A 5872-nucleotide genomic window follows, 5' to 3' on the forward strand; every position below is an offset into this window, starting at 1 on the left:
CCTGGGGAACAAGGTGAGATTTCCGAACGTCAGGCAAAATCTGGAAGCCGAGAAGAGACCAAGGGGCTGGGGTGGGAGCAGTGTTTAGGAGGGGCCAGCTTCTTTGAAGTATGTCAGCAGGCTCTTTAAATATTTTAAGAGTTTCCCAAATAGATTTATATCACTGACTGTTAAGTGAATTTCTAAATCTCCAAGCCAGTGAAGGAGGAAAATTGGAGCAGTGCTATTTAAAAGGCCATATTTTAAGGGCTTTACATGGAGCCTAGTGTTTTTGGCTCCCACTCCCCACGTGGCTTTCCAGTTTTTCTTATTCGCAAGCGTAGCCTTGGGGCTCATTTTCCGGTCCCAGATCTGAACGGCGATGCTCGCAAGCAAGATGTGTCTCTAGGGCCTGGATGCATGTACTTCTTCACTACAGCAAATGAAGCCCTGATTGGCTGGCTTACAGCGCGTGATCTGAAATTGGGGGGAGGTCTTCGTTTGGGTCCAAAAGTCTCCCCAGAACAAAAGATCAGAGCACTTGCCTGTCTTGGGACGGATCTCCCCTTCTCGAGCAGGGTTGATACAGTTCCAGGCTGGCTGTAGGGGAAGTGAGCGTTCAAGAAACGGGATTTGACTGATTCGTTCATTTTGTCTTTCTAAATGGATGTTTTAAGTGCAGTTAACAAGATTACTATGAAGTTAAAATCTATTTTCTTAGGTAAAATCTAGAAATTCATCCTCATTGGATTTATGGGGCTCCCTTTAATAGAGCCTAAAGGCAATCGGCTTTAGATTCTGCACTGAGCTTTCAATAAACATTAACTGGGGTTGTCATTTGGGCAGTGCTTGTGCTAGGCGCTGGGGAGGAGGATTTTAATAAGCCTGCCCTTCTGTCTGGTGGGGGAGAAGTTCTGCCAGGGGTTCAGGTGCATAGATCAGAGAGCAAGAGGGCCACCTTCCGTGGGCGGCACAGCCACAGAGGCGAGCACCGAGCAAGGAGGCTGCTGCGTCTGAGTGACCGGCCGAGGGCCAGGAGGGGCGGATCCGAGCCAGCCTGGACGCGGACCTCCCAACCAGCTGCGGGACAGGAGGGTGGCACCGCGACACCAGCACAAAACCAACGAGCTCAAGTTGGGTGGAAGTTTGTGAGGGGAAGTCATCCGACGCTGGACTGCAAATGAATGCTCCCATCATCTGCTTCTAGACTTTGGACTCGGCGGAAGAGGACGGAGCTGTGAGCACCTTAATATTGATTTGCAAACACATCGTAAGAACGTGACACGAAAGAAGCATGTGTGTAGTTTTCGGGAAACTTTAGTATACCTACCCAAAACTGCTAGTAATTGTGAAGTTTCTCAATTATAGATATAGGTGTCTCTGAATTTGTGATGCCTTGTTGAGGCAATTAAGGAATGTAAATCTCTTCTAGATGAGCTTGTTGACTTCAGAACTCGGTAGTAATTTTACCAGTGAAAGAGTAGCATCTCATCTAAGCTTGGACGGAACGACTTTTACAGGGTATTGAAGTACCTAGCTCCTTCCATTAGCCCACAGCCAATCCACTTCAGGACAGTCTCTGGGGTCTGCTTTGTCAACTGTAAACTCAAGAATATTTGTCACCTAGATATGAGGCGAAAGAATTGATGAGATACATGATTAGAATATGTTTATCTTTAAAAGGTCTATTATTTTAAAGTGTGGGAGAGCCTTGTCATATGCAATCTCTTAGGCCTGTGTCACTGAAGTGTAGTAATGATGAGGTTTTATAATTCAGTAAAAACTAGGGAAGGTGAAAGACGAGCCCGTCTTATCCGGAATCTCACCCTGTTTGCGTGATGGGAGAGGAGTGAGGTTTCAACAAAGTCGTAGCCCCGGTTCTTTCAGCTTTAACACGTGCAGAAAGTGAAGATCTCTGGAGAACAAAATTTCACGTGAGAAGGGAATGCAAGGCACAGGGTGGCACCATCAAAAATGACTAGTCTTTGAGGCTGTGCACCTGGCTGCATTAAAATCTCTGCAAATAAACAACGAAATGAAGCTGTTCAATATTTATAAAGAAAACGACCTCCCTCTGTGTCGCAGAGCCAGGAGGCAGTAGGAGTGAGGAACTAGCCGGGGTTCCAGAGAGCAGGCACACTGTCTCGGGCAAGTGGAGCTGGGAGCTGAATGTGATGTTGCCGCCTGTGTGACTGTGACAGTCAGCTACCTGACAATGCGTGTAAAGCAGGGGGCTCGTGGCGGCGGGCAGATCTTGACTTGTCTGGGGGCAAGGGAAGGAGAAAGGATCACTAAATGTGACTCCTTTGTTTCTCTTCCTCATTCAGAAGGCACGGCCAGAAGTAAAATGGTGATGATGATGATGATGATGATGAGAGTAGATGACATTGATTGAGTGTTGTGTACCAGGCACTGTAAGCACCTGGCATACTCAGGTCATTTAACCCTCACAGCTGCCCCACGAAGGCTGTCCTGAAGGTTACTGAAATTGAACTCCAACTTCGGACTCTTCGAGGCTCTGAGAACTGCAGTCCTCAGCCGAAGCTAGCCCACTGTCTGTCCTGTAGACGAAGTGTGATGGGACCACAGTGACGCTGTGTGTTTACAAGCTCTGGGCTGCTGTGTGGGGACACAGACGGAACTGAGTAGCTGTGACAGACCACATGGGATGGCCCACGGCGCTGAAAATGTTTACTAATGGCCCTTCAGAGGGAAAAACCTCTTGTCTGTCCGACTATCGAGTCCACTGGGTGTGGGGTCCCTAACACTGTCACTCTGGGGACTAGTTGAATCGTAAAAGAGAACAGACAGGTGGAGGCAGTAGTGGAAAGAGCACTAGATGTCGAGCCCGGCAGTCGGGAGTCTGGTCTCAACTCTGTCCAAAGGAGCCTGGAAAAGGCACTGCACCTCCTGAGAACTCCTTTTTCCGATCTACTAATTAAAGCCACCCTACCTTCTAACCCACGTTAGAAGTTTTCCTCAACTCTCTTTCTGATTAGCAAAAAGCTCTCTTAGTATATCAAATAAAATGCATTTTTACTGGTTCTCCATGGCAACACTCAGAGCTTTTGCCAACAACCTTTTGAAATCCTGTTTCCACTCGCTTTGGTTATGGAACCTTTGGCTGGGTAGATGTTTGAAGACGGGAATAGAATTATCTGTTTAATGCAAAAACTTATTTTTGTTTTGTCTTGTTTGTTTGTTTCTGGGAATGCCAGTGATTCCTTCCTCTGAGACTGTGGTCAGCAGTCAGTCAGACTTGAGCAGAGCAAGGAGGTGGGCCAGGTACAGAAGGTCACCAGGGTGGAAAACCCAGGTGCCTAGCAACGGGCAAAACTAGGAAAACAAAGATCTCACCCCCAGGGTACCCTTTCCTCCCCTAGCATATCAGCTGGTCTTGTGGTTCTGAGTCTCCCCTGACGTTTCCTCCCTTGGCATGTGGTTAGTCTTATGATTACACCCCCTACCCCACACTTAAAGGGGGAACAAACAAGGGGACCAGAATATCCCGTAAGCATTAAGTCCTCAGGAAAATGAGGTTCTGACCACATCCAAGAAATCCAGGCGTCAGTTGTGTATCACCCTCCAGGCCCAGAAAAGCAGCAAAACCAGACAAGTGACATAAGGGCTGCCCTCGGGACCAGCTACATTGAGTAATCACCTCCTGCCACGACCTTGGAAGGACATACCTGAAAAAGCTGGTGGAAAATCTATCGAGATCCTCCCCTTAAACTCCCCTTAGGAGGACCCACTGAGCTGTCCCTCCTGGGGGAGCTTTCCCTTCCCCCCCTCCTTCCCCAGGTGCTTTACCTTTACCTTCCTCTCTCCTGTGCTCCAAGGACCCTTATCTTGCCTCTGTAACTTGTTTCCTGAGCCTATTTCTTCTAGAGCTCTCTTCTTCTACCTCTGTGACCGTCTAAATAAACTTTCTCTTCTAGTTTGAGTCTTGGCTCTGAATACTTTTCTAACCTGAATTCAAGTGCTGAGGTTGCTGACCCCAGGCCCGGCCTGAACCCCGTGGTCAACACCTGGTGTTCTTCTCACTCCCTCAGTGAGACGGCCTGAGCCCGAAGTGTTCTCTAGGGAGGCTGAAGCCAGAAGTTAAAGAGTAAGATGAAAATTCCCGAAAGGATTATGTGAAAACCGTTGCGTTTCAACCTGTGGATCAACAGGGACGGTCCCTGCACACCACGGGCTTCAGGTCAGTGCAGGGACCCATGGACCAGGAGGTTCTTCCATGGAAGGATGAAGCGAAATCACTTTACATCTCAAGGAATCTCTGGCCATCTGTGGCTAAAAATCAGTCCTGGTACAGCTTTGCCCTGAAAGATTAAGGAAAAAAACTGCTTGGGAAAAATACAGCGCCTGAGTGTTTGCCTTCAGCAAAGATGACTTGATGAGGCCGGTGATAGGACCTTATCTTGTTCCTGGAGGCCTCACGGTGGTTTGAAGCAGGAACCATGAGTTAGTTTGGTGATCCTGTCTTAACTCTTTTCTATTTAGAGTATGAAATGTTGGAGTGGGAGCAGGGACAAGATAATTAAATGTATATCTGCTTTGAATTCAACCGCAGACAAGTCTGAGAATGAGAAAAGCTATCTGTATATTTTAAGATCAGCAGAATCTCAGAACTTCATGCCCATTGTTGAAGAAGGAACTTCCTGTTGGCTACCAGTGGCCTATTGGAACTCAAGTTGATAAAGGACTGCACGGACTGAGCCTGCCCCCTTCTTATGAAACGAGGCATTTGTAGAGGGTTGAATGGTGAGTCCCAAAAAGATATGTCCATGTCCCAATCGCTGGAACCTGCTCATGTTGCCTTATGTGGGGAAAGCACCTGTGCAGATGTAGTTAAAGACCTTGAGGTGAGATCATCGCAGCTTATCGGGTGGGCCCTAAATCCAGTGACAAGTATCCTTGTGGGAGACAGACTAGAAAACACAGCAAGGAGGAGGCAAGGGCTGGAGTGGTGACCGCGAGGCAAAGGTACAGAGGCTGCCGGCAGCTGAAGGAAAACTCAGGAGGGCTTCTCCTCTAGACCCTCCAGAGGGAGCTAACCCTGCTGCCACCTGGCCTCCAGACTGGGAGACAATAAACTACTGTTGTTTCAAGCCACCCAGTTTGTGGTAACATGTTACAGGAGCCTCGGGATACTAATAAAAGTACTCAAAACACCTTCCCCTGCCCCTCGGGAGAGGCACCGAGCTGTCCCAGACACTCCAGATTCCGTCAGGCAGGAGGGCCGCGCGACCACGCTGATTCGTGACCCACAGGGCGCCTCGCCAAAAGGAGAGGAGCACAGAAGTAGGCAAGAACCCCTTCGCTACTTGATTCGTTTTGTGGGGTCAGTTGTACCTTGGCAGTTGTGAGTACAAACTGGAATAAAAACAGGAAGATGTTTTCAGTGACTTGCCACCATTCACCAAAGAATGCTGCCCATCTACATAGAGGTTGCATTTCAGGTTGGTGGTAAAGGGATAGACCGTCCAGTACATAACATGCCCTTTATCTGGAGGAAAATAACATTGTACCTCTACCTCAGGTACACACAAAAATAATTCGGAGGGTAAAGATTTAATTGGAAAAAAAAAAAAAAGACTGAAAACAATAGGAAAAACACAGGAGACTATTTTAATCATCTGGGAATGAAGAAGGCCTTCCTATGCGTGGCTTGAACTTGAGAGTTACGCAACCAAATAGGCAAATTTGATTATAAACATTAAACATAGTGTGACCAAGGATGCCATAAATAGAGTGAAAGGAAAGTCAAAACAATATACAGTCATAAATATTTGCAATATGTATTATTCATTAGTATATTCAACAGTTCTGGAATACCAGCCACGCGCCCGGCACTGGTCAGTGCTGGGAACAAAACGCCAAATAAGCCAAG

The sequence above is a fragment of the Molossus molossus genome, unplaced genomic scaffold (genome assembly GCF_014108415.1).
Source record: "Molossus molossus isolate mMolMol1 unplaced genomic scaffold, mMolMol1.p scaffold_m16_p_3, whole genome shotgun sequence".
NCBI classification, from domain to species: domain Eukaryota; kingdom Metazoa; phylum Chordata; class Mammalia; order Chiroptera; family Molossidae; genus Molossus; species Molossus molossus.